This window comes from Mus caroli, unplaced genomic scaffold, assembly GCF_978045245.1.
Source record: "Mus caroli unplaced genomic scaffold, Mus_caroli_1 scaffold_11, whole genome shotgun sequence".
NCBI lineage: Eukaryota > Metazoa > Chordata > Mammalia > Rodentia > Muridae > Mus > Mus caroli.
The window spans coordinates 41,854,791-41,860,790 of NW_028227266.1; positions in this window are offsets into that span (position 1 = coordinate 41,854,791).

Sequence of the window (6,000 nt, forward strand, 5' to 3'; positions counted from 1 at the left end):
GAAAAAGAGAATCCCTCAGAATGTTAACCATAGGGTTTATCCCACAGCTCAGCAGTCACTCCCAGATATAGACTCAAAAGATGAAAGCACACATTGTTGCCAACACTGAAACAAAGAATCAACCGCTTGCTCTGTGCTCCAGACGCCACCTGCCCTTGGTTTTCTGATTTTACTTAAGGAGAGGTAACATCTCTGCTCACCATTCCCCAACCCTGTCCTTGGAGACAGGAGTTTGAGACTGGGGCCTCCTATCTCCTCATCTGTGGTTGTTTCTTTTCTCTTTTTTTCAAAAATGTGTTTCTGAAGTTGCCGTGTTACACACGGGACTGGGTTAGTAATGAAAACAATGCAAATGTCCGTCACCAGTAAGCGAAAACGTGGTATATCCACACTGGGGAATGTTAGTAAACCATAAAAAGGAATAAAGTACAGCTGCTTCAAGTTACAATGGGGACAAGAGCCTAAGAGAAAGAAGCCGGTCACAATGGACCGCAGCTTGTGAGTTCAATGATAAGAAGTGTTGAGAGGACCTGAACCTAAAGTACTGGACGTCTCCACAGACAGCACAGAGATGGTGGCCAGGGCTGGAGGCGGAGTGGTTACTCATGGGTTCAGGATTTCATATGAGAAAAATATTCAGGAATTAGAGAGTGCTGAGGGTTGCGGAACTCAGTGACTATGCTTCACACTACCGAATTGTAGACTTTCAAATGCCAACTTTATGGAGTATGCTATATCTTTTTTTTTTTTTTTTTTTTTTTTTTTTGAGATGAGTCAGGGTTTCTCTGTGTAGCCCTGGAACTGTCCTGGAACTCACTTTGTAGACCAGGCTGGCCTCAAACTCAGAGATCCACCTGCCTCTGCCTCCCAAGTGCTGGGATTAAAGGCGTGTGCCACCACTGCCTGGCATATGCTATATCTTAATATTACATATTTTTTAACAGGCTTTGGTTGGAATGGAGGGGCAGCCTCAGCCCAGGAAGGAGGCAGAATATAGGGGCCACAGAGGTCTCTGTGCTCGCAGATAAGCTCTGGGGGACCTGGACTGTTAAGCACACAGAGTTGTTCCTTCAAGGGAAGAAATGCCGTATCTGTTATCCTCCCAGGAGGCTAGAGCAGACATGCTTACTAGCCTGGTGACCTTTGCTCTATCAGTGTGGCTAGAAGCTCTTCCAGCACTGAACCCTCCCCCAGACCCTTAGTGTGAGCTTGTTTTTCCTCAATCTATAGAATCTATCTGTCTTGGCAAGGGTTTATTGCTGTGAAGAGACACAATGATCACAGCAACTCATAGAAAGAGAGCATTTCATTGAGGATGGCTTACAGTTTCCGAGGTTATCATTATCATCACGGTGGGAAGCCCGGCAGTGTGCAGGCAGGCATGGTGCTGAGGAGGGAACTGAGAGTTCTACATCTGGTTCCACAGGCAGCAAGAAGTCAACTAACCTGAGCTTCTGAGACCTCAAAGTTCAGCCCCCTAGTGACACACTTCCTCCAACAAAACCACATCTACTCCAACAAGGTACACCTCCTAATAGTGCCACTCCCTAAGGGCTTTGAGGGGACCATTTTTATTCAAACCACCACACTATCTTTATGGACTTTACAACGCACTTCACTGTAGTATGTCTGATCTGTATTTAGCCTACTTTGTCCTCAGGGAGATTCATGTATACATTGTTGTGCTTGCAGAATTGAGTTAATCACCACAGTAACTGTCATCAAACTGTACTGTGCTTAAAATAAAACACTCGGGTCAGACTCCTTGTCTTAGTTAGGGATTCATTGCTGTGAAGAAACACCATGACCATGGTAACTCTTATAAGGGAAAACATTTCATTGGGGCTGGCTTACAGTTTCAGAGGTTTAGTTCATTATCATCATGGCAGAAAGCATGGCAGTGTGCAGGTAGACTTGCTGCTGGAGGATCCGAGAGTTCTACATCTTGATCTGCAGGCAGTTAGAAGGAGACTGGATTTTTTTCACACTGGGTGAAGCTTGAGCATTTGAGACCTCAAAGCCTCCACAGTGACAAACTTGCTCTAAGAAGTCCACATCTCCTACAATGAGGCCACCCTTCCTAATAGTGCCACTCCCTATGAGCTGAGCATCCAAACACATGATTCTATGGGGCTATCTCTATTCAAACCCCACACTCCTAAAGTTTGAGTTAACACCAGCTACTGAGTCTCGTGACCTTCACAGATCAAGTTAACTGTCTTTTGGCTGCCCAAAGATCATCTCTCTGCAGGTCTGTGAAGGTCACGAGACCCCGACAGCAGAGGACATGGACACTGTTGAAGATGGGACGGGTGCGGTGGGGAAACTGTGGACATTCCCTCCTAGTGCTTCTATATTCTCAGTGAGACAGGAAGTAAAGTTCTCAGCTGAGGGAGAAAACAAGGCCTTCAGGAAAGAACAAAGACAAAAGAGCCAAGCAGCAAAAAGGAAGGTGGCCCTGTGGTCCTGTGAAGGAGGGCTAAGGGCCTCGCTCCAACTTGCCCCAAATCCCTTGATTAGGTAGAGAGCCTAGTCCCAGGAGCTGTGCTCTATACACACACACCACCTGCCCCCTGAACATACAAGTGCACACATGGACATCTGTGTCAAGAAAGGAAAACACTAAAACTGAAGAGATTGCTTAGTACTGAGAGCGCTTGCTGCTCTCCCAAAGGACCTGAGTTCAGTTCCTGACACCCACGCGGAGTAGCTCACAACAGCCTATAACTCTAGCTTCATCTGGTGCCTTCTGACCTCTTCAGGCAGACAGACACCCACATGACAGACAGACAGACAGACACACACACACACACATCCCTTTTAAAAGAAAAGAAACTGGACTGGAGAGATGGTTTGGTCAGTAAAGTGCCTGTCATACAAGCATTAAACACACATACCTCCAAGAGCCTCATGTAACGTATGTCATGGTGGTACATGTAACGTATGTCATGGTGGTACATGTAACGTATGTCATGGTGGTACACTGTCCTGTGCTATCTGAGCTCACTGGGAAGTGGGCTCTGGAAACAGGGTTGCCCACACGCACACTTGTGGTCCATGTTTAATCACGTGTCCTCCGTGAACCTTTGTCTTCGGATGACCTGGATGGTCCTGGCTCCTCTAACTGTGCCAAGAAGAGCTGCTGGCAGTCAGGCCACTCCCAACAGGTATCAGCAGTGTTCTGACCCTGAGCAGAAAGAGAAGTCGGGGAAGAAAGGGCATTCAGAACTCTAGCTGACTGCCTCGACTTCCCCAGTCTGTTCCTGCTAGGTGTTGGCAGCACTCAGTTGGGTGATGTCATCTCTCTCTGTGGCTATTTCTTCTTTGACTTTGAAATCTCACTCAAGGGGACCCTCTGTTCTGCCCAGAACTCTATCAGGAGCTCCAGCTGACCAATTTTCTGTCTGTCTGTCTGTCTGTCTGTCTGTCTATATCTAGCTATCTCTATATCTGTTTATCTATCATCTATCTATCATTTGCTATTTAACCTTTAACCTCTGCTTGCTTTATAATTCATAGACTCATTCATTCACCACTAAAAGTGTGGTTGTTGGAGATGATTTTCCTGACCATACACAACAGCACATAAATGAGCCAGGCCCGGTTACATGCGCACTTAGATCCCAGTGCTGCAGACTAAGATAAATGGATCCCTGAAGGTTGATGACCAGACAGCCTGGCCCAATCAGCACACAAGTGCTGGGCCAATGAGAGACCATGGCTCAAGAAACAAGGTGGAGAGTTTCTGGAAAACAAAACCAGGGAATGGCCTCTGGCTTACATCTCTGGCTTCCACATGCACTCCTGTGCGCATGCACTCGCGAACACACACACACACACACACACACACACACACACACACTCACACATCGCTGGAGGAGATGGCTCAGTCAGTAAAGTACCCACTGCATAAGGAGTTCCAAGAACCCACATTAGCAGCCAAGCATGACTGCACATGCCTGTGACCCCAGCACTTGGGAGGTAGAGACAGTGTGTCCCTAACACTCATTAACTAGTCAATCTAGCAGAATAGATGAGCTTCAGGTTCAGTGAGAGATCCTGACTCAAAGGAAGGTCTGAGGATGACTGCGGAGGTTGTGTCTGGCTTCCACACACATTCGAGCACACATGTTCACACATGTGAACGTGCTCTCGCTCTCTCTCTCTCTCTCTCTCTCTCTCTCTCCCCTCCCCCTCTCCCTCTCCTCCCCTCCCTTCCCCCTCCCCCTCCCCTCCCCTCCCCCTCCCCCTCCCCCTTCCCTCCCCCTCCCCCTCCCCTCCCCTCCCCCTCCCCCTTCCTCCTCTCTCTCTCTCTCTCTCTCTCTCTCTCTCTCTCTCTCTCTCTCACACACACACACAGAGAAAGAGAGAGAGAGAGACAGGGGATGATTAGCTGGTAGTCACCTAACTGCACAAGGCCCCCATGTTCATCCCCAGCACTCAGTAAGCAGGATGTGGTGCTTCGGGCCTATCATTTCAGTTCTCAGGAGGTAGAGACAGGGTCTTCTGCAATGACACACAGAGTGTGTAGCCTGATACATGCAACCCTTCCTCAAAAAAGCAAACAACAAAAAAGATGAGCTAGCCTTCTTTTAGTGTGCAAGCTGAGGTACACTGACTGGGAAATTTTCTACAATCCAAGGTTGAGAGATGCTTAAAATGGCATATTATATAATTTTTCTTGATTTTTATACAAAAGTGGCATATATGTGTGCAGTGTTTAATTTCAATTGTCACACTCAGGTCAGATTGCTTGTCTTAGTTAGGGATTCATGAGGCTGGTCTTAGGACAGGTCTATGAGGACTCTTCCAGAGAGCATTAGCTGGGAGGAAAAACCACCCTAAACACAGAGGGCACCAGCTCCTCCAGAGGGGTGGGCGAAGCTGAGCACAAACACTCCCTGCTCCCTGGTGTGCTGGGAAATCCCCTGCAACCCTGGTGTCACCTGCCACCATGCCTTCTCAGCTATGCTTAAACTGTAAATCAAATGTGCCTCTTCTTTCAAATGGCTTTTATTGGGTGTTTGGTCACCACAACAAGAACAGTAAGGAATACATATATTAAGTTATTAAACCCTGTATTCCAAAGCTCTAGACAGGATGCAGTTTCAATTATTATCAGTTTGATTCCACAGAAGAGGTGGAGGTGGGCTATAGGCACACAAGCTGCGGAGTTGCCGTCCTTTTGAACGTGGAACATGGGGCAGATAACACAGAAGTCATAAGGAAGAACTTGTTGAACCCTCTTCAGCTCCAGCCTTCCCCTGGGTCATAGAGTCCTCCGCAGCCCTACAATTCTGTCCATTGGTCTCAACATAGCATTTGGAGGGCAGGTGGCACCCATGTGGCTGTGGCGTGGCTCTGTGCGGTGTGGCTGGCCAGGAGAGATGGAGAAGGCCCTGAGCCGTGCCCCAGGAGTCTGGATATCCAGATCATCCATATGTCTGTCCTCCTTCAGTTCTTGTTTGCTAAGAGTTCCAGGTCAGTCCAGGGATGAAAGAGCTAGTAGAAAGATGGAGAACAGAGAGAAGTCAAGAGACAGCCCCTCTCCTCTCTAGAGTCTGCCACATATCAAGCAATCCTATGTACAGATTCGCCCGGCCCTCAGAAGGGCCCACAGGCATTATGATCTCCATTCTTCACCATTAAGAAGTCTGAGGCCCGGGCTGGAGAGATGGCTCAGCAGTTAAGAGCACTGACAGCTCTTCCAGAAGTCCTGAGTCTAATTCTCAACCATCTCAACCAGATGGTGGCTCACAACCATCTGTAATGGGATCTGATGCCCTCTTCTGGTGTCTGAAGAGAGCAATAGTGTATATGTGTGTGTGTGTGTGTGTGTGTGTGTGTGTGTGTGTGTGTGTATGTGTGTGTGTGTATCTATGTCTATGTCTATGTCTATGTCTATGTCTATGTCTATGTCTATGTCTATGTCTATGTCTATATCTATATCTAATCTATATCTATACAATATTTTTTTAAAAGCCTGAGGCCCACAGAGGC